Here is a 24365-nt window from a genome sequence, read left to right on the forward strand (position 1 = left end):
TGTTTCGGAAAAATCTTTTCGGAAGTTTTATTCCGTTTGGACTCCATTTAAAATCCTCCTCCGAAAAGGGTCAAAAACACGGAAAAAGAGGAACTGGCACTTGGCACTGAGTTAATAGGTTAGTTGCAAAAAAGATATGAAAGAATACAAAACATCCAAAGTTTGACAGGATAATAGCATGAAACCATCAAAAATTATAGATACGTTGGAGACATATCATCCACCAATGACTATGCCCACAGCTAGCCAGAAAGTCAACCCAATCCACCGGCACCCACGCCCAGCGCGGGGGTCAGACAACTGGAGGTACGGAGCCGCTCGTACATCAAGGGGGACCCCTGAGCATCGCGACTCAGGGGCCTAACTGCGCCTGTAGCCCCTTCCCTCTTAGACCGTCCTTGTTTCTGGTCGGTTCAACGGTGGTGGAGGTACACGCCGGGCGGGCCCTACCGATGCAGAGCCTAGTGCACTCAACAAACCACTTAAAATCTCTCAGGGCGAACGCTGGAGTCACTCGTACGTCAAGGGGGACTCCTGAGCATTGCAACTCAGGAGCCTGAACTGTGCTCGTAGTCTCTTCCCCCTTTGGCCCGTCCTCGTTTCCGGCCGGTTCAATCGCAACGGAGGTACGCGCGGGGTGGGCCCTGACGATGCAGAGTAGTGAAGGAGTTCGGGAATCTCAAATTGTCATTTTCTTAGGAGGACATTGGAGTCACTAGTACGTCAAGGGGGACCGCTGATCATCGCGACTCAGGGGCCTGAACTGTGCCCGTAGCCCCTTCCCCCTTTGGGCCGTCCTGGTTTCTAGTCAGTCCAACCGCGGCGGAGGTACACACGGGGCAGGCCGTGCCGACGCAGAGTTCTGAAGGTGTTCTGTAGTTTCAAAATCCTCGCTGTGTTCCCCTCGTGAGAGTTGCTCGCACATCAAGGGGGACCCCTGAGCACCACGACTCAGGGGCTTAACTATGCTCTTAGCCCCTCCCCCCTTTGGGCCATCCTGGTTTCTGGTCGGTTCACTAGCAACGGAGGTACGCGCAGGGCGGGCCCTGCTGATGCAGTGTATCACAAGAAATATGAAAGAAACGAGGCGAAGAGACCATTCAAGTAGTCATACCGTTATTACAAGCCACAACAAGTTCTTGAAAATGCAAATATGGTTGACGCCTCCACGAGGCATGATGTGCATTGCAGGGAAAAAACAGGGAGAAGAAATCAGGAGGAGGAGCCGCCGCGGGTCACTCCATCTTCAGGGGCTTGTCGTCGGCCTCAGAAGCGTCGTCTTCCTTGACCGCTTCAGCGGTGTCCGGGGATGAGGGAGCTGCGACGCGACCGAACCTCTTCACCAACGCCTCCACGGGGCCCTTCACCGCCTCCGCAACGCTATGGTGGGCCTCAGTGGGGACCGGCAGGATCACGGAGACGAAGTCAAATCCCGGCTCATGAAGATGAAGGTGATTGAAGACGCATGTCGCGGACTCGAAGAAGACGTCGCAGCACTCGTTGTCCATGATCTTGTCCACCTGGATGACAGCGTCCAACAACGCCATGGCGAGCTCCGCCGCGAGCACGACGAAGCCGCTCTCTGGGGTGGCTAGAGGCACGTCAAACCCGTCCCGGCAGAGGGTGCGGAGTGCCGTGTGAAGCCTAAGCTCAACATCTGGGAAGCCTCCCATCTCCATGGCCTTCTTCTTCTGGGTCGTGGCGAGGTCTTCCTCCTTGGCATCCAGAAGGGTCTTCCTCGAGGCGATCTCCTTCTCCTTCTCGTCCAAGCGCGCCTGCTTCGTGCCGAGGCGATTTTCCTCCTGGGACAACTCTTCTTCCCGGGCAGCGAGCTTGGCCTCGCGGGCCACGAGTTTCTCCTCCCGCACGTGAAGCTGTTTGGTTAGCTTGGCTTGTTCTACTTGTAAGGCCTTCAGTCGAGTCTCCGCCTATTCGCAGTGTTTGGCCATTGCCGTGACTTCCCCCAGCGCCACCTCGCACGCAGCACGAGGGGCCTTGGCCTCTTCCTTGCCCTTGGACATCGCGACTGCGACCTTGCCCAGGGCGGTGAAGGCGTTGTTCACGACGCCCTGGGTGAATATCGAAGTCTTCAGGATCTCCTCCCAAGGAGCCTCTAGTGCTTCCGCGGGCGGTGTCGTCAGGGAAGCATCGTCACGAAGGACATGGGGCTTCGGAGGCTGCTCGGAGACAGCGAGTGTTAGCGCATCAGCACACCGAGGGGCCTCAAGAGCCTGCCCCTCGGGCAATGGCGCCGCCACGACCGCCTCAGGACGCTTTGGGGGCTCGGGTGGCTCGGCGACCAAGGCCAGAGAGGTCGCCCCGCAAGCCTCCCCTCCTTCATCAGCAGGCTGCGACGCATTGGGGAGAGCCTGCGGAGCGTTAGGAGTCGCCTTCGTTTTGACGCCCACCTTCTTCTTCTTCGCCCCCGGGGAAGAAACTTCTGTGGACATCACGCAAAAAGAGAATCATCCATGCACGGGCTACGAGCGCATGGAGTGTGCCAAGACGACCCACTTACTCTTCAACGTCGCGTCACCTCTTCTTCCTCTCTGCCGAGGCGATGGCAGGGGCGACAGGGCGTCCCAGGGAGGGGGGCGAGCCCGGAGCCTCGGGATTCCCACCGACGGAGGCAGGATGCGCCAAAGATGACCCAACCTCGCACTTCTGTGGGGGGTGGCGAGCACACATGCGGACCGCATGGCACGCGTGTCAACGCGGGTCCCCTGGAGGTCTTGTTCGGGCGCGAGCAGATCACCCTTGAGGCCTCGTAGGTGTCATCATCATCTTCAAGCTCGCTCACAAGGATGGCCTGTGACGGGGTGGCGCGTTCACGGGGTAGTCTTTGACGGCCTTCTCCGAGTCCTCCCCGCCGAATGCGTCATCCACGATACCTCGACCGTCCGAAGCCCTCAGCCGGGAAGATCCCACGCTCATCGAAGACAAGCAGCTCGGCGATCAGATCGGCCCGGTCGTCGAGATGGTACAGCGGACCCAGGTCCTCGGGCATGTCACAAGGGTCACCGCCCAGTAAGATCGCCATGGCCCTGTTCAACTCCTCGTTGGGAAAGTCCTGGGACCGGAGCCTGAGCTCGTCGTCGCCAACCCGATAATCCCACAGGGGCGTGTAGTGGGCCTGAAGGGGCGCCAGGCGCTGCGCCAAGAATTCCTTCACTATCATTCCTCCAGTCAGCCTCGTGGCGCTGATCTCGTGGGAGAAGCGCTCCAGGATGGGCACGACCCGAGGGTCGGAGAGCTTCATCGAGCTCCACACAGAAGTCTTCTCCAACGAGTTAGATGGGGTGAGCCTATGAGAGTACTTCATACATGCCCCTGAGTTCGAATCTTAAGGGTTTTGTGGAGCCCGAAATCCGACACATACGATGCCGCTAGAAAAGAGAACTTCAAAATGCATGTGTGGTACATGTACTCGATGCATGACTTGCCGGCGTATGCGCTGTTCTCTGGATGGTGTCTGCATGGAAGGTTCCCGTGCCCCTTGTGCAAGTGAGCTCTTCAGTTTCATTGGTTGCAGGTGGGTGGGAAGTATTCTTGCTTTGAATTGCATAGACACTTCCTTGATCCTCACCATCAATTTCGAAAAGACAAGAAGAACTTTACCAAAGGTAAAGTTATCAAAACCTTGGCACCACCAACGTTGACTGGCCAACAGACCCTGGATCAGTTAGACGCCCTCGAGCCTGATCCAAAGCGTCCAGGGTATTTCAAGTGGTATAATTCATAACATGCGTGGACTCACAAGTCATGCTTTTGGGATCAGCCTTACTTCAAAGACTTCCTTCTTCCACACAACATCGACATGATGCACACTGAAAAGAATATCGGAGAGGCCATTTTTGGTACATTGTTCGGCATAGATGGGAAGACAAAGGACAATCCTCAGCCTAGAGTCGATCAAGAGACACTATGTCATAGACCGTTACAAAACATGCGAGAAGGCAAAGGAAAGCAAAAGTGGTCGAAGCCAAAGGCCTGGTTCAATCTTGGAGGGCCAGCTATGAGGGAAATTATCTTGTGGGCCAAAATGCACTTGATGTTCCCCGATGGGTAGGCAGAAAATCTAAAGAGGGGAGCGAGTCTTGAAAAATTAAAAATATTTGGTATCAAGAGTCATGATTGGCACATATGGCTTGAGCGGGTAATGCCGGTGATGTTATGTGGCTTTATTCCTGAGGATGAATGGCTAGTACCGGCTAAGCTGAGCTATCTCTTTCGTGTTCTTTGTGCGAAAGAACTGTCGCCTGGCGTGGTAGATGACATGGAGGAGCTTGCACCGGAGTTGATCTGCAAGTTAGAGAAGATCTTTCCATCGGGCTTCTTTAATCCAATGCAACATTTGATTTTACATCTACCGACCGAGGCAAGATTGGGTGGGCCCGTGCAAAATCATTGGTGCTATGCAACTGAGAGGATGCAGAAGACGCTTCAAGCTAAATGTAAAAATAAACGTAGAATTGAAGCATCGATGGCCGAGACATTCATTTCTGAGGAGGTGGCTAAGTTTGTGACTGCACACTATGAAGCCAAACATCATCATTTGCATAGTCCGAAGCCTCGGTACAATGATGCTGACCCTAAAAAGGTAGATCCAACCTCGGCCTATTCAAAGGGAAGCTCGCACCAGCCGGTGCTTCGAAATCACTAAAGTTGGATGTCGAAGAATGGCGGAACATTTCATTGTATATCTTCAACAACCTAATAGAAGTGCGGTCGTACATCGAGTAAGTTCTCGGCACATTTTTCCATAACTTCTAGTTCCTTTGAACTGCTCTTATTCCCGTATATTCGATACAGTAGATACGTCACCAAATTCTCGGATGGAGCGGCGATCCGAAATGATTCCGATGAAGAGTATGAGCTTCTGGAAAATCATGGAGGCGGCTATCCCGATTTCATCACTTGGTTCAAACAAACGGTAATTATCAATAATGGACCATTTCATTCCATGGTCTAACTTGCGGCTAATGCAACAATCGTTTCGCATTAAACTTGTACACTAATTCAGAGTCTATGGACGCCGAATTGAGACAAGACGCTAATGGTTTTGACTATAAGGTCCGTTCATTTGAGAAATACAACATCAACGGGTATCACTTTCGTACCTTTCGCAAAGAGCTATCTATGCCAGACCGGAAATCTACAAATTGTGGTGTCTCTACTATCGGCGAAGGTGGTATCGAGTATTATGGAAGATTTGAAGAAAATTATGAACTTCAATTCTATGGTGATAACCAAATGAACGTCGTAGTCATCATATGTTATTGGTTCCAGCCGAAGGAGACTAGAAGGACTCATGAACATATAGGGCTAGTCGAAATCAATTCGAGCACCCATTTAGATGTTCCCGATGTCTATATTACGTCTCAACAGGTGAAACAAGTTTTCTATCTACCGTGGGCACGCCAAACTGATAAGAATCTGAATGGTTGGTATGTTGTTTATGAAGTGTCGCCACGTGTTAGACCACCTCCCCCAGATGAAGAGAATTATGAACCTCACATTAACCCAGACACATATGACGGAGAATTCTTCCAAGAAACACGTCTTTCCAAGAAACATTTCAACCGCCGTGCTTCACCCCAGAACATGGTAGTGTACAGCGACAGTGAATCCAACTTCACCCCTAAGCTGGAACAAGCAGAGCCGGAACTAGAAGAGGTTACTACTGTGGACGACCTGTCAATGCTTGACCGATTACACAAAGGTTTTCCACAAGTTCATGTCAGTTAACCCGATGAGCACGTCATTCATGACAACACGCATGATAGTGATGATGATTATGCATTTATTTATCCAGAGTATTACTAATTTGTATGCATCCCAAATTAAATTATATATGCACATATTTTTATTCATGTCAGGTATTCAATTTTTTTATGTATTACTAATTTCCTGTACTCTTTGTCATGGCACGTGTTGAAAGATGGTGGGCGCAGGTCCAGATCGCTCGGCGGGTTCTTCTTCGTCGGCGGACCGCGCGACGGGTGGTACTTCCATTCACCCCTATCTCCCTGTAGAGCCTTGGCGGAAAGTCTGATGACACCACCCGCGTCTTCTTCTTTGTTGGCGGTGTAGCCCACTGTGAGAGGAGGTCGGCCAGGGAAGAAGGGGAAAGGTACACGACGTGGCCTCGAGAGAGGTAGGTGGACTGCTATGCCGTCCTCGCCACCCCCACCAGCTCATTCACCCGAGCACAAGACCACTATGGTGGACCCGTTTGCGGTGGATGCTACGGGGACTCCGGTCCATGAGCGTCGGGTCGACAGTCATTTGCCCATGAGACTCCGGTCTAGTAGCCTGGAGTCGACGGGCATTCGGCCCATGAGACTTTGGTTCTTGAGGCTACATCCCAGGAGACTCCCGCCACAGAGGCTTCGGCTAATGTGAAGACGTCCGGATGGGGTGCCTGGCCGGATCGGACCGAGGGGCCAGGTGGCCATTCTGTTGGTGGTGGGGATGAGTCTAGGATAGTGAGGGCAACGTGGTGGACGGGGTCACCGTGTACAAGCATGGTAGTACACGTCGCTCGGTCGTACTGGCAACCCGCGAGCAAAGGCCGGTGATTAAGCCTGAAGGGGAGAGGTAAGTGCATTTACTATTTTTTAGCTTTTGCCTTCAAGTTTCTTCAAATATGTAATGTGTTGACCTTATCATACTGTAGGGGTTGGATACACCCCCTTGGAGTCCGCAAGCCGAACATCGTCCTTGGTGTGCTTTGCTGGACAAATTTCCCGTGGTTTCTCACGTTGCCCGGTGAGGGTCAGGTTCCTACACTAGGATTTACCTAGGAGCTATGATGTCGAGATGATGTATATACTTCTCGCACCCCGTTGGTTACCCCATGTGGAAGATTGATATGTAGTCAGTATCAAGTTTTCCCTCACACGGGAACTGTAAGGTTTATCGAACCAGTAGGAATTCCTAGGCTCAACAAGTAGGTGTCTCCTGTCCTGGTCAGCAGAAGACGTGTACCTACACACACAACAAATAACTTTGCTCCCAACGAGTACACAGAGGTTGTCAATCTCTCCGGCCTTGTAGTTTGCAAAGGACCAAAACACAAGCGGGAAAGGTAATAGTGATTGCAATGGAAAAGTAAATGAAAACGGTAAATGATGGAGGTGTAAACAATGATGGTGATATGGACCGGAGTCACATGATGTTCACTAGTGATGTTTCTCTCCCAAAAGATGATAAACAACTATGCTTGGGTAAACAAATTACAGTTGGGCAATTGACAGAATAATGAACGCACCACAATGCTAAATATGCTACTTGATAGTTAGAGGTTCAATAGTAATGGGCAGTACGCAAAGACAAGTAGACCGTTTATTCATCAACATCTACTTACTAATCATCCACCTTGAGATATCTATCCATAACATCTCGCCGGTATTAAGTTACGAGCCCCACCCAAAGTGTAAACTCAAAGCAACAGACAACTGCATTAATGAAATATGCGTAAGGTATACAATACTTCCAACCGTGGTCACAAGCACCGTTGTTTTTCCCTGGTGGCAACAGCACATCCCTAGTCTCATGTTTCTACTACTCAAGCTAGACATCGAGGGGCATGAACTCACAATCATGCATAACGCTCCCTCTTGGAGTTACAATCTACTACTCGGCCAAAGCAATAAATAGCAATGGAGAACATGCATGAATCACTAAGGAACATAATATAAAAGGATAATCAAATATATAACTCATAACAATACGAACATAATCTCATAATCCATCGGATCCCAACAAATCGAGCATAGCATTAGCAAGAGAATTACATAGATGCCTTGATCATGTAGGGCAGCTCACAGGTACTAACCATTGACGCACAAGATTGGAGAGGAGACATCACATGTCTACTGGTCATGGACCCATGGTCCAAGGAGGACTACTCACAGGACGTCTGGGAAGCGTCCATGGCGCTGGAGAAGCTCCCGGAGGTCAGTCCTCCCTCCTGCAGGGTGCCGAGAAGAGGTCTCCTGACGCTCCCGATCTCGGAACCGCTGCGGTGGCGGAACGATGGAGAAATTCACGATTCTGGATGTGATGAATTGTTTTCTCTCGGAGGACTAAATATAGGCCAAAGGAGGGCACTGGAGGAAGTGGGACCCACCCAGGCGGCCTCTTGGAATGGACTAGGGCCAGGTCGCGCCTGAAGGTCGCCTGGGAGGCCCCTAGCCCCCCTCTGGCCCATCTTCGGTGATCTGGAAGCTTCCGTTACGCTGATTTTTTATATATTTTTCTTGGAATTTTTCGGGCTTTGGAAAATTGGGTAAAAGCCCCTACAAAATAGACATCAACAGACAGAAACTGGCACTGGGTGCACTGAGTTAGTAGGTTAGTACAAATATGTGTAAAATGATATAAAAGTGTAGAAAAACATACAACAGTGTCACCCAAAAGATCATGGAACAAGCAGATATTATAGATATGTTTGGGACGTATCAACATCCCCAAGCTTAATTTCTACTCGTCCTCGAGGAGATAAATGATAACACAATAACTTTTGTGGTGAAAGGATCGATATGGTTGACTAGAGGGGGGTGAATAGGCAACGACCACTTTTTAATTAATCTTAGCAAGTTAGGTTAGCAACATAAAGGTTCTCTAAAATGTCAACAAGGGGGTGAACCTATATGATGCTACCAACAAAAATAACTAAGACAAGTAAGAGATAGACAACAACAAAATCATACACAATGTAAAGGTTAGAGATAACCGAAAGTGGAACCAATGAAGACGAGGATTTGTTACCGAAGTTCCTTCCCTTTGACAGGAAGTACGTCTCCGTTGGAGCGGTGTGGAGGCACAATGCTCCCCAATAAGCCCCTAGGGCCACCGTATTCTCCTCACGCCCTCATACAATGCAAGGTACCGTGATTCCACTATAAGTGCCCTAGAAGGTGGTGACCTAACCTTTACAAACAAGGTTGGGGCAAACTCCACACAAAGCTTGGAGGCTCCCAACAAGACCACGGAGCTTCACCACAATGGAATGTGGCTCCGAGGTGACCTCAACCGTCTAGGGTGCTCAAACACCCAAGAGTAACAAGATCCGCAAGGGATTACTGGGGGGAATCAATTTTCTCTTGGTGGAGGTGTACATCTATGCCTTCTCAACCAATCCCTAGGAAATCAACAAGTTTGATTAGCCAGGGAGAGAGATCGGGCACTTTTGAGCTTAGGGAGCAACAATGGAGCTTGGGAGGGTCAAATGTAGGGTTCCAGAGCAAGAAGAACCCTTCGTATAGTGGGGGGCAATCCAACCGTTTTCCCACTCACAGCCCGAGCCCAGCGGTACTACCGCTGGCAGCAGCGGTACTACCGCTCGCACTCCAACGGTATTACCGCTGGCTGCAGCGGCACTACCGCTGAGCCCATGGTAGTGCAGAGGAACTACCGGGCCAAACACCGCCAAGAAAATCTTCGCAAAAAGTCCGACGAAGTACAACCGCTAGGAAGGTGGTACTAAGTTCCTGGAGCGGTACTACCGCTGACCAGGGGTGGTACTACCGCCAGCACAGCGGTACTGCCACCAGCTCTAGCGGTACTACCGCTAGGGCTAGCGGTACTACCGCTAGGGACAGCGGTAATACCGCTATGAGAGATTTTTGCAAGAGGAGATAAACTAGAGGCGGGAACCGCTCCAAAGTTGCAGGGAAAGGGGAAGGAGATAAAGTGTGTGCGTGCAAAATTGATTCCACCCAAACCTTTCCACTACGGATCCCCTCTTAATAGTACGACGTTCCTACGACTCAAAGAAAGAAAATCATAGAGGACACCGTGCTTCTGTTCCATGGAGGGTGCCAAATCGTCTTGTGTCATTGACATGTGTTATCTCAAAGCTTAATGCACACGATTTCGTCCTTTACGGTACTATCATCAATCACCAAAATTACTTAAGCATGAATATGCCCTAACAATCTCCCCGTTTTTGGTGTATTGATGACAATACCGGATTTGTACAGTAGATAGCATGTGAACATAAAGATAAATAATAGAGATGACTGAAGAGCATATGACTCACAGCATATGATAGAAATAAGTCTCACATCACACAAATCAAAGATAACAAACACGATCAAACCAAGTTCAGAGCAAACAAGATAAAGATAAGCAAAGCTAATGGAAAACACAAATCCAGCTCCTAGACTCTCTCCCCCTTTGGCACAAGACACCAAAAAGGGGCACACCTAACGACACAGGTGGTCACTCCGCATCCTCATCATCCCCAGACGCGTATGTGGCATCCGGATCCTTCTCGTCCTGCTCCTCCTCAATGTCCTGCTCAGAAGCCTCCTCCTCTGCGTCAGATCCAGTCCACTGATAACCTTGAGCCCGCACCCAATCAGACTCTGGAGTGATGTCGTCCTCTGAGCCGCTTGAGATATCTACATCAAGGGTCCTTAAGACATGCTTGTGCCTCTGCGGTTCTCCTTTTGGGCCACATGAGACTGATATTGTCCCTTGGCATGCATACAGAAGAGAGTCTTCATTTGATCCTTCAGTTTCACTGCCCAAGATGGCATAGCAGAAGAGCGAGTCTGTGAAGCAGGTCCTCCTCCAGCAGCAGTCTCTGTGTCCATGTCCATGTGCTGAGAAGAAGTTGATGGGTTGGCCCATTTGTCTTTGATACGGAGCTTGATAGGATCATGCACAAAATAATCAGCCTGAATAGGGAAGGGATCTACCAGATAGACCTCGTGCCACCTCTTCTGAATATAGGCAAACAAGTAGGGTCCGTAGATGGGAACCTTGCGGTTCATGATGCAGTTCCAGAGCTCATTGAACATCACGTGGGCAATATCGAGAGGGGCAGTATCCTTAGTCCTAGCCTCCTCATGTAGCAGAAGCATCTCAGCTAGATGACCATGCACCTCGTCAAAATTGCCAATACGAGGGAAGAGAGAGTTGCGGAAGATCCGATGCATGATATCAAGATGCTTGGGGAGCACACCTTTCTTCACATAAAGTTGTTGCAGCCTGTCCTTGGGAGTGGCAGTAGATGAAGAAGGAGTGTGAGGACGCATCCCAAGAACATTTTCGTCCCCCTGAAAGTCGACTTTGAGAAACTGCATGAACTTTCACCAGGAACCTGTCATCTTCTGAGTACCGGTCATCCAAGTCATGGTGCGCACGTCATCAGGTGCAAAGAGAACAGTGACATAGAACTGGGCGACAACATCTGGATCAAAGTCTTGTCTAAAGGTGATGATCTCTGTAAGGCGAAGCTGTTCAATCAATGAGAGAGCCTCACCAAAGTAGTCCGGATTCCGCTGAAGGTGAGCAAGTTCAATCCAGTGCACTAGGACAAATATCTTCTTGAAGGGATTGATGATGTCGAGATAGATCATGAAGTGATCCCGTGACCAAACATACTCGATGTTCTTGATCTGAGCCCTGTATTCAAGATAGTGATTGCGGGTGCGGAATATCAGAAAATCCCTACGAGGCATAGTGTGAACGTTGATACCTTTGTTCTTGGTAGCTGGCTTATTGAAGGACCTCTTCTTGGGATTCAGACTGGAGGTGGCGGAACCCTCTGGAGCCTCTGAAGAGCGATACTGCTTGGGTTGGGTGTTACGTGCGGGATTCGAGCGGCGAGCACCACCTGTGACACACAAGACACACACCCAAAAAGAGCGACACGAGGAGTCAAGGCAATGGTCAAAAGAATCATAAGAATAAACACACATTGCCAAACACAAAGAAAAATACCCTCCTAGCGGTAGTACCTCTACCCCTGGCGGTAGTACCGTTGGGGTCCTGGCGGTAGTACAGCTATCCCTGGCGGTAGTACCGCTGGGGTCCTGGCGGTAGTACCGCTACCCCTGGCGGTAGTACCGCTGGGGTCCTAGTGGTAGTACCGCTAGGGAGTTGACTTTCAGATCTGAATATAAAGAAACCCACAAGAACGGCTAGATTTGAATCAAGAGGTCCACAGCTACTGCATAAACCCACTACAAGAAACACCATAGCCCTAACACATGGGGACCTCAAGAACATCTAGATGGAGACACGCCTAGTCAAGGGGATTCAAGTTTTAGAACTAATCCAAGAGAAGTATGATAAGAAGTACTTGATCTAAGACATGAAGAACTAGGGCATGTCAAAATAAATGCAATGAATCATAGAACGTAAAGTCCCCTAGGATATCTCCTTCGTTCCATCCAAAAACTAAGCACAAATCATAGCCATGGACCCAAATCACCAAGCTCCTAACCCTAGATCAATAAAACACCAACCAAGAGAATAAAGTGAGGAGCTTTATCAGCGTCCATGGCACTTGACGGAAGAATGAGGAGAGGAGCAAACCCTCCAACTCAAGGGAGAGAAGGGGCTCCACAGATAGAGATCCAAACGGGGGGAGTTCGGAGTAGAGGAAGGGAGAGCCACGAGGAAGAAGAAACAGGGCAAGAAAAACAGGCTCCCCCTCCTTGATATAGCCCAAGGGGTACGGGCCCAGTGGTAGTACCACTCACCCTGGCAGTAGTACGGCTGGGGTCGAGCGGTAGTACCGCTACCCCTCGCGGTAGTACCGCTGGGGTCCTAGCGGTAGTACCGCTGGGGTCCTGGCGGTAGTACCGCTCCCCCTGGCGGTAGTACCGCTACCCCTGGTGGTAGTACCGCTCAAAATGGCACAACAGACATAGGGTTTCATGGAAATGACATGGGCAACGACTAGTCAATGTAATTACAAGATAACACCAGCAAGGTATACTCACTAGTCATTTTGTATCCTTTCTTTCATATAAGAGAAAGGTGGGGGCGGTGGCCGAGGCCACCTATGTTTGTGACAAAGGTATGACACCGCGAAGAATTATCCTTGGGTTCATGACCAACGCTCGTCTTTGAAGCACACGTGCCATTTAGTAATGGCCAAAGTGAAAGACTTGATCGATTTGTGCATAATGGGGGAAGGGAAAGTTCATTGAGAGAACAACACTCCCCCTATGTCCAAGCCTACATCTAGAACAGGATGTAATGCATAGTGAGGTGCAAAGTGCCTAGTTTCAATCTACATTACTTGAATCAATGATATTTAGCTCATGCCTTAACTCCCGGAACCTTGCTTCATCTAGGGGCTTAGTGAAAATATGTGCAAGTTGCTCTTGAGTGTTGATGAAGTGAACTTCAATATCACCTTGCTTGATATGTTCAAGAATGAAGTGATGACGAATATCAATATGCTTGGTCTTGCTATGTTGCACCGGATTGAGGGAAATCTTAATAGCACTTTGATTGTCACATAGAAGAGGCACTTTGTCACAAGTGACACTGTAATCCTTTAAAGTTTGCCTCGTCCATAGCAATTGTGCACAACAACTTGCAGCTGCCACATACTCAGCTTCGGTGGATGATAGTGAGACACAATTCTGCTTCTTTGAAGACCAACTTACCAGTGAGCGACCGAGGAATTGGCATCCTCCAGAAGTTAACTTCCTCTCCACACAATCTCCTGCCTAATCCGAGTCAGAATAGCACACTAGGTTGAAGTTTGCTCCTTTGGGATACCATAGACCAAAGTTTGGGGTATGAGCCAAATATCAAAAGATTCGCTTAACAGCCATAAAATGACTTTCTTTTGGTGCGGATTGAAACCGTGCACAAATCCCTACACTCAACATAGTATCCGGTCTAGATGCACAAAGGTAAAGGAGGGATCCAATCATGGAGCGATATACCTTTTGATCCACTACTTTACCATTGGGATCACTGTCAAGCTTGCATCTTGTAGGCATGGGGAACTTGACCGGCTTGACATCCTCTACCTCGAACCTCATGAGCATGTCTTGAGTGTACTTGGCTTGTTTGATGAAGCTCCCTTCTAAGCCTTGTTTAATCTCGAATCCGAGGAAGAACTTAAACTCACCCATCATAGACATCTCAAATTTCTCGGTCATTAGTGCAGCAAATTATTCATTGAAAGAAATGTTAGGAGAACCAAAAATAATATCGTCAACATATAGTTGGCATATGAACAAATCCCCTTTAACCCTCTTAGTAAAAAGAGTGGGATCTATCTTCCCAATTTCGAACCCACGATCTTGTAACAACTCAGTAAGACACTCATAGCACGCACGTGGGGCTTGTTTAAGGCCATAGAGTGCCTTATTAAGTTTGTACACATGATTGGGGAGCTTGGGATGTTCGAATCCTAGGGGTTGTTTGACATAGACCAACTCATTTAAAGGACCATTAAGGAAAGCACTTTTCACATCCATTTGTTGTAATCTGAAATTATGATGACAAGAAAATGTAAGCATCATGCGAATAGATTCTATACGAGCAACAGGGGCAAAGGTTTCACCGTAGTCGATACCCTCGACTTGGGAGTAGCCTTGAGCCACCAATATTGCCTTGTTTCGAATCACAATCCCATTGGCATCTTGCTTGTTTTTGAAAATCCATTTGGTCCCGATGACATTATGTTCCTCCTTTGGTCTTGGCACTAAATCCCATACTTGATTACGCTCGAAGTTGTTGAGTTCTTCATGCATGGCCATAAGCCAGTCCTCATCATCGAGCGCTTCCTGTACCTGTTGAGGTTCACAATATGAAACAAATGCGTGATGCTCACAATAATTCCAAATTTGTTGAGGAGTGGATACTCCCCTTTCAAACTGCCAAGCACATTCTTCATAAGATGTGACTTGACTCTTAGCTTGTTCGCAATCTTGGTTATGCGACGCTCCAAGAGTTCTGCATTGGATAAGTGGGGAGCATCGACTTGATTACTTTTCTTGCCCTTGCGTTTTGAACCTCCCTTGGTACCAGTACCCTTTTTGGCGTTGCAGAAGGGAATTGAGAGACAGTATCCTGATCAACTTGATTTTTGACTTGAGCAAGTTCACTGGTTTGTCCTTGTTCTTGTGGTTGCTCTTGATCTTGATCTTGTGCTTCTATTTGGTCTGGATCTTGTAGTTGCACTTGATCTTGATCTTGAGCAGGTTCGGAACCTTGGCTAAGCGCTTGTACATCATGGGACACATCACCACCTTTGGGCAATTGATCTTGTCCTTGAGCTTGTTCAACTGGTTGAGGGTCTTCTCTTTGTTCATCGGAAGCGTGTGGGCCTTGTGAGGATGATGGCTCCACTTGAGTAGAGCATTGTCCTTCTCCTTCGGCCACAAGGGGTTCCTCAATGGGGAGTATTTGACCAATCCCCATTCTTCTTATGGCTTGGGGAGGAATTTCATCACCAACATCACAAAGACCACTTTGCTCCACTTGGGAGCCATTATTTTCATCAAACTCCACATTACACGTCTCCTCAATGAGCCCGCTGGACTTGTTGAGGACACGGTAAGCATGAGAGTTTGTAGCATAACCAACAAACATGCCCTCTTGTCCTCTAGAATCAAATTTAGCTAAACGTGCACCTTTCTTGAGAATGAAACACTTACAACCGAATACCCGGAAGTACTTGAGATTGGGTTTGTTTCCGGTGAGAATCTCATATGGGGTCTTGTTCAAGCCTTTGCGGATATAGAGCCGATTGGACGCATGACATGCTCTGTTGATGGCTGCAGCCCAAAAGTTATATGGAGATTTGAATTCCGCCATCATTGTTCTTGTAGCATCCATCAATGTCCGGTTCTTCCTTTCCGCCACACCATTTTGTTGAGGGGTATATGGTGCTGAATATTGATGTTTCATTTCCTCATCACCTAGAAACTCATCCAAGGTGTAGTTCTTGAACTCGGTGCTGTTGTCACTTCTAATCATCAAAATCTTTGCTTCATGTTGACGTTGAGCGTCATTAGCAAAGTTGATGACAGTTTGTTGAATCTCACTATTCCTCTTGAAGAAATATACCCTGGTGTATCTTGAGTAGTCATCAACAATCACCAAGCAGTACTTTCTGCCTCCAAGACTATCAAATGATGGAGGACCGAAAAGATCCATTTGGAGAAGCTCCAATGGCCTCTTAGTGCAAATGAGAGTCGTTGAACGATGAGCAGTTTCATGAATCTTTCCTTCAATGCAGGCACTGCAAGCACGATCTCTGGCAAAACTTACATTCATTAGTCCACGAATATGGTCCCCTTTGAGGAGACTTTGCAAAGATCTCATATTGACCTGAGCTAGTCGGCGATGCCAAAGCCAACCCACATCAACTTTAGCCATTAGACAAGTCGCGGTCTTAGTGGGTCGCTTTCAAAAGTTCACCACATAGAGACCATTTTCGACATATCCAACATAGGCTACTTTAAGAGTCTTGCTCCACAAAAGGACCACAGTATCAAGATTAAAGAATGTGGAAAAGCCCATAAATGCAAGTTGACGAACCAAAAGTAAATTGTAAGAAAGGGACTCAACAAGCATGACCTTCTCAATAGATAACTCTTGAGAGATGACCACCTTACCAAATCCCAATACCTTTGACGATGATGCATCGGCGAATTGGACATGGGTGGGCATAGATGGAGAAGGATGCACATCCACCACTAAATCCTTGCTTCCGGTCATATGATTTGTTGCTCCACTATCAAGAAACCATGACACCCCACCGGAAGCAAACTCCTACAATAAATCAAGGCTTGGTTTTAGGTACCCATTTTTGAATGGGTCCTTTAATGTTAGAGACAAGGGTCTTAGGAACCCAAATAGCCCATTCAATGGACTCATAGTAAGAACCAACAAATCTGGCATAAACATGCCCATCACCAGCACGACATAACACATAGGAAGGATTGAGTTTGCCGGCTGTGTTGGTAGGAATGGTTTTTCCCTTCTTGACGCTACCATCGTCCACCTTGTTCCTGTTCACCTCCTGAGTCCCTTCGCCCTCTTTGACAAATATGTCCATGAGGGTAGGGGATCGTTTGTTCATGTTCTTCCTTTTTCTTTTTGAATTGGATGTAAGTCCAAGTCCCTCCTTTCCTACCACACCCATTTGATTGCTCAAGAGGTCGTTCAGGCTCTTCTCGCCTTGGATGCATGACACAAGTCCCTTCTCAAGTTTCTCGTTCAACTTGGCATTTTCCTCCATAAGATGTACATGCTCACAACAAGGGTTAGTTGTACAAGCATTATCAACTAAAACGAAAGGAGGACACGTAGAGATTTCCTTGGTAAGCTTTGCTTGGAGTTGATCATGAGACTCTTTCAGGGAGAAATGAGCACCTTTCAAGACCTTGTGAGCCATGTCAAGTGTGTCAAACTCCACTTTGAGTCTGTCATGGCCAACCCCAAGAGCATCCTTTTCAGACTTAAGCATACGAGTAAGAATAGTAGCATGATCTAGCTTCTTTTTCATTTTAGCGCAGTCATCGTTGTATGACTCCTCAAGAGCCAAACGAAGAGTGCGCTCTTTTTCTAGTGCAATAGATAGTTCAGCAATCTCATTGGCATAGTCACGACTATGTCCTTGAAGCTCGGAGATGGTCTCCTCATGAGACTCGATGAGGTCATTAGCTTCACCGATTTGTTCCAAGAGAGCAACAAAGTGCTTCTTGGGTTCTCCCTTGATTGTGCACAAAAAATTGTCAAGATCATGCTCATTAAGTTCCACAACATCACTATTATCAACACAATTCAACAATGGAGGAGCACTAGCGATGTTGGTCTTAATGATGGGGGTTACCTGATCGATACCTTTGGCCATGAGGCACTTGGCGATGTGGTTCTCGTTGGAGGCGTTGAAGAGAGACACCTTCTTGGGAGAAGGGGTGGCAATGGCGACAGTTGCAGTTGCCACCATATCGCATCGTCATCATCATCGGAGGGGTACTCTCCAAGAGCCACCATACCCTTTGGGTGGGGTTTCTTCACAAAGTTGTTCTTGTTTGGGAATGACTTGGTTTTGTCTTTGCGAATGAGCTTGCCCCCGTTGTCTTCCCTCTTCTCATAGGGACATTCTACCATGAAGTGACTCACATTACCACAGTTATAGCATGTCCTCACTCGTTGCTTGGATTTGAACCCACTTGAGTTGTTCTTGGTGAAGTTGGGTCTTTAGTTCCTCTTGTTGCCCCAGAATTTCCTTGACGCAAGAGCCATGTACTCGTGATAAGCATACTTAGTGTCTTCAGGGCAGTTCTCCTCTTCCTCATCCTCTTCTTCTTCAGAAGCAGCTTTTGCCTTTAAAGCAAGGTTGGGTGAAGCTGTCTTTGAGCGAACTCGAGCAAGTGCATTGTCAGCTGTCTCGTTCATGATTGACATTGCAATGAGTTCATCCAACACCTCACTGGAAGACAAGGAGTGGAAATCTGGTCGTTGGCGAATGACAGATGACATGGCTTTATTGAAAGGCATGATGGCCTTGAGAAACTTGCGCTTGACCCATGTATCTTCCACATCCTTTCTCACGTGGTCCTTGAGAGCCACAGCAATAGCAGTCACCCTTCGATAGAGATCACGAGGGTCCTCATCTTCCTTCATCACAAACTCATCGGCCTCATCAAGTACCACTTCATAGTTGGACCGTTGAATGCTTGAGCTTCCCTTGTACAACACCATAATGTGCTCCCAACAGTCCTTAGCCAGAGTGAAGGGACACAAGTGAGGAAGATCTTCAGGTGGTACTGCGGACTGGAGAATAAACAATGCGGAGTGATTATATTGATTGTACGCTTCTTCTCTTGGAGTGAGGTTGCTTGGGTCATGGGGGTAGTAGCCTTGCTCGATGATTCTCCATAAATTTGTGGAGTTGTGATTCAAATGAGACTTAATATAAAATACCCAGTTAGCAAAATCACCCTTTACAAGCTTAGGAGGAGGACCAACAGGGTTAAGAAGCGGTGTGGGAACCGGTCCTCGATAGACCATGGGTGGTGGAAATGAGGCATAAGTTCCAATCCCATCATTTTCGAGAGGAGGAGAAGGTTGCATAACTTTAGTCGTTTCCTTAGAGGAATTGGCCTCCGAATCTGTGTTGGTGGGTTGAACCAACAACGCCGGTTCGGGAGAACTTTTAATTCCCTCAATTAACTCTTTAAGCATGGTCTTGACCTCGTTCATCAAGGACGTCTTGAGTGCGGCCATAGCCGTATTCAAGTCGTCCCTTGTGATCGAAGTCAAGTCCATGGCCACGGTTTGCACACGGGGAACTCCCTCATCATCTTCCATACTCTTCGGGTGGTGAAACCCTTAATAAAGAGACGTGGCTCTGATACCAATTGAAATGATCGATATGGTTAACTAGAGGGGGGGAATAGGAAACGACCACTTTTTAATTAATCTTAGCAAGTTAGGGTTAGCAACATAAAGGTTCTCTAAAATGTCAACAAGGGGGTGAACCTATATGATGCTACCAACAAAAATAACTAAGACAAGTAAGAGATAGACAACAACAAAAGCATACACAATGTAAAGGTTAGAGATAACCGCAAGTGGAACCAATGAAGACGAGGATGTGTTACTGAAGTTCCTTCCCTTTGACAGGAAGTACGTCTCCGTTGGAGCAGTGTGGAGGCACAATGCTCCCCAATAAGCCCCTAGGGCCACTGTATTCTCCTCACGCCCTCACACAACGCAAGGTACCGTGATTCCACTATAGGTGCCCTTGAAGGCAGCGACCTAACCTTTACAAACAAGGTTGGGGCAAACTCCACACAAAGCTTGGAGGCTCCCAACAAGACCACGGAGCTTCACCACAATGGAATGTGGATCCGAGGTGACCTCAGCCGTCTAGGGTGCTCAAACACCCAAGAGTAACAAGATCCGCAAGGGATTACTGGGGGGAATCAATTTTCTCTTGGTGGAAGTGTAGATCTAGGCCTTCTCAACCAATCCCTAGGAAATCAACAAGTTTGATTGGCTAGGGAGAGAGATCGGGCACTTTTGAGCTTAGGGAGCAACAATGGAGCTTGGGAGGGTCAAAGGTAGGGTTCTAGAGCAAGAAGAACCCTTTATATAGTGGGGGGGAATCCAACCGTTTTCCCACTCACAGCCCGAGCCCAGCGGTACTACCGCTAGCGGTAGTGGTACTACCGCTAGCACTCGAGTGGTACTACCGCTGGCTGCAGCGGTACTACCACTAGCACTCCAGCGGTACTACCGCTGGCTACAGCGGTACTACCGGTTTGCCCATGGTAGTGCAGAGGCACTACCGGGCCAACCACCGCCAAGAAAGTCTTCGCAAAAAGTCCGATGAAGTACAGCCGCTAGGAAGGCGGTACTAAGTTCCTGGAGCGGTACTACCGCTGACCAGGGGCGGTACTACTGCTAGGGACAATGGTACTACCGCTAGGAGACCTTTTTGCAAGAGGAGATAAGCCAGAGGCGGGAACCGCTCCAAAGTTGCAGGGAAAGGGGAAGGAGATAAAGTGTGTGCGTGCAAAATTGATTCCACCCAAACCTTTCCACTAGGGATCCCCTCTTAATAGTACGACGTTCCTACGACTCAAAGAAAGAGAATCGTAGAGGACACCGTGCTTATGTTCCATGGAGGGTGCCGAATCGCCTTGTGCCGTTGACATGTGTTATCTGAAAGCTTAATGCACACGATTAGTCCTTTACGATACTGTCATCAATCACCAAAATTACTTAGGCATGAATATGCCCTAACATGTGGTGACATGCTAACACACATACAAGAACTTCAAAATAAATCAAGTAAGATATGCAATTCAAGTCAAGATAATAACAAACAAGAGTCTATATCTAGTATGGAGTGTAGCAAAGTAAGAACGTAAAGGTGCCAGAGCTCTCGCTATCCGTGACTCGAATGTCTCCAAATGGTGTTTGTGTGCAAGAAGTGCGAGATGGGTTGAGATCATAATATATATATTTTTTAATTGATAACTCAATCTACTAAACCTCACACTTGGTGTCCATCAGAATCTTATTTTGACTCATGCCCAGACCACTAGTTAGGCACAAGTCAAAATGATCCTCTCCCTTTCGACTTTGAGCACTCATGCAATGGAAGAGCGTAAGCAAGATATGTTGGCACTTAGGATGACAAATAAAATAACGATGGGGGAGGAAGACAAAAAGGTGTGAAAGGATCACATCAATGAGGACAATCATAGGCGAGAGAAAGGCAAATGATAGATATGATGTGAGGAGTAGGGATTGCCATGTAACAGATGCACATATGGGCTAAGGTAAGCTCTCCAATGGAACTAGTGGGGGTGCATCCAACTTGTTTGCTCATGAATACCTAGAGCTCATTTGAGGAGGCTCATCATTGGAATATACAAACCAAGTTCTATAGTGTAAGGGTCCCCACATAGTTATGCATGAATGATAATCTCTATGTAGTACAAATATGCCAATGGAGTACGAGTGTGGATCTTTCAAAAGGAATAGTAGTGTTGCCCCCTTCTCTCTCTTTTTTAATTTTTCTCTTTTGTTTTAATTTTTTTGTGGCCTCTTTGGCTCTTCCTTTTTGTCTCTCATTTGTCCTCTTTGGGATCTTTTGTTTGTCCTCTATGGGATCTTTTCCTCACTTAAGGGCAACACTCTATGTTTTACATGAATAAAAATAAGATCATAATACTTTATATGAAGTACTCAACATAAAGACAAGTGAAAACTATCGTGATGTATGCAATTGTATTCGTCTGCTAGTGTAGCAAGATATGCAATGATACTAGCTCGTCATGTAGCAATAATTGGGGCAAGGCCCAACTATCATGCGGCTCTACGATCAAGCAAAAGCATGTATGACATGAAGATCAAGTCATGAGATGGCGGATGTTGCATGGCAATGTATCTAGGAAAGGGTATGGAAATGCCTTAATAGGTAGGTATGGTGGCTATTTTGAGGAAAGATATAATGAGGCTTATGTATGGCAGAGCATATCATTTCATGGGTTTCGATGCACCGGCGAAGTTTGCACGAACTCTCAATGTGAGAAAGGGCAATGCACGGTACCGAAGAGGCTAGCAAAATATGGATGGTGGAAGTGCCAACAATCGAATACTCACATTAGTCCGAAGAACTCATACACTTATTACCGGTAACTCTCTATCTAGTTAGGAAATTCACAAAGAGACTAGTACCCCGAGGAGGAGTGTTTGGGGGTCTGGTTATCCTTGCGCATCTTCGACTCATGGTAACGTGAGGGCACTCTATATATTCCAACCTCTCCAGTGGTTAGCGATCAATTTAGTAGCTAGAGTTCTCAACCAATTTTTAGTTTTTGAAAAACACACAGATTTCCCAAAATACAACACCTATAGGCTCAAGCTCTTGGCACCAATAGTCCAAACATTACTCAAGTCAATACCTCAAAACTATTGCAAGTTACTACTATACTTAAATAGCAACCTGAGTTACCTACTCATGCAGGACACACAACTCAGTGCAACCAGTCAACTCCCTAAAAAATATAAGCATGATAACTCAAGAGAGTTCCAAAATCAACCTAAATAAAAGCTCTTAAAACGATAAGCATGAAAACTAAAAGCTAAGCATGACAGTAGCTATGGAAAGATGAAGAACACACACAAAAGATAAGCATGAAAACATATGTTGTGTTCTAGAGTGGAATGGAGCGTGTCTCTCTCCCAAACAAGGTAGGCTAGGTTCCGACTTGTTATGAATAGCAAGCAAAAGTAAAACACACTAAAAAGTAAATAGCGGGACGCTCCAAGCATAGCACATAACATATGAAGTGATAAAAATATAGCATGGAGATGGACGAACTGATGATTGTCTATAGAAAAGGGGATGCACGGGGGCATCCCCAAGCTTAGCCGCTTGAGTCTCCTTGAATATTTCTTGGGGGTGCATGGGGCATCCCCAAGCTTTAGCGCTTGACACTCCTGTATCTTCTTTCATCATCTCCCATCGCATACTTGAAAACTCCCTTCATATGAAACTCATCATAAGCTGATTAGAGTGGTTAGCACCCTTAATAAAATAATTCATTACCTGCTGGAAATAAAGATTTTCATGAATAGCTACTGTTTCTCATGATTGCCAAAAGGTTTTTGCTAATAAAAAGTAAGCTTAGGATTTGCAAAACAATGAAAACGCAAAACATGGCAGAATCTGTGAAAAGAAGAACTGCAGGTTTTAAATAATTTATTCGGGGCACTTCTGCAACTCAAATCAAAAAACTGAGAAACGATGCCAGAAGGGAAATTATATATAGCAAGTTGTCAAATAAATTCAGATCAAAAAGATAATCTGGTGATATCTGGCGAATTTTTCCGTCAGGCAGACAGAATCTGTTTCTGGACAACATGTCACAATTTTTGAACTTTCTTGCAATCACAGGCTATAACTTGGCACAAAGCTTAAAAATAAAGATACAATGATGTTGCTACAGTAGTAACAAGCATCAAGACCACTAAAACTGAAAGTAAAAAAAAAATTGGGTTGCCTCCCAACAAGCGCGTTCTTTTATGCATTTGAGCTAGGCATAGTGCAAGAAGATCAAGTGTTATCAACTCCAAAAGAATAACTTCCTCGGCAATGGCGCCTGAAAACTTTGCTTGATGACGATATGATGTATATACTTCTCGCACCCCGATGGTTACCCCAAGTGGAAGGTTGAGATGTAGTCAGTAGCAAGTTTTCCCTCACACGGGAAGTGTAAGGTTTAAAGAACCAGTAGGACTCCTAGGCTCAACAAGTAGGTGTCTCCTGTCCTGGTCAGCAGAAGACGTGGACTTGCACACACAACAAATAACTTTGCTCCCAACGAGTATGGAGAGGTTGTCAATCTCTCTGGCCTTGTAGTTTAAAAAGGATCAAAACACAAGCGGGAAAGGTAATAGTGATTGCAACGAAAAAGTAAATAAAAACGATAAATGATGGAGGTGTAAACAATGATGGTGATATGGACCGGAGTCCCATGATGTTCACTAGTGATGTCTCTATCCCAAAAGATGATAAACAACCATGCTTGGGTAAACAAATTACAGTTGGGCAATTGACAGAATTATGAACGCACCGCAATGCTAATTATGCTACTTGATAATTAGAGGTTCAATAGTAATGGGCAGTACGTCAAGACAAGTAGACCGTTTATTCATCAGCATCTACTTACTAATCATCCACCTTGAGATATCTATCCAGAACATCTCGCCGGTATTAAGTTGCGAGCCCCACCCAAAGTGTAACCTCAAAGCAACAGACAACTGCATTAACGAACTATGGGTAAGGTAAACAATCCTTGCAACCATGGTCACAAGCACCGTTGTTTTGTCCCTCGTGGCAACAACACATCCCCTAGTCTCATGTTTCAGTCACTCAAGCTAGAAATCGAGGGGCATGAACCCACAATCATGTATAACGCTCCCTCTTGGAGTTACAATCTACTACTCGGGCAAAGCAATAAATAGCAACGGAGAACATGCATGAATCACTAAGGAACATAATATAAAAGGATAATCAAATATATAACTCATAACAATCTGAACATAATCTCATAATCCAT

Source organism: Hordeum vulgare, chromosome 4H, assembly GCF_904849725.1.
Source record: "Hordeum vulgare subsp. vulgare chromosome 4H, MorexV3_pseudomolecules_assembly, whole genome shotgun sequence".
NCBI classification, from domain to species: domain Eukaryota; kingdom Viridiplantae; phylum Streptophyta; class Magnoliopsida; order Poales; family Poaceae; genus Hordeum; species Hordeum vulgare.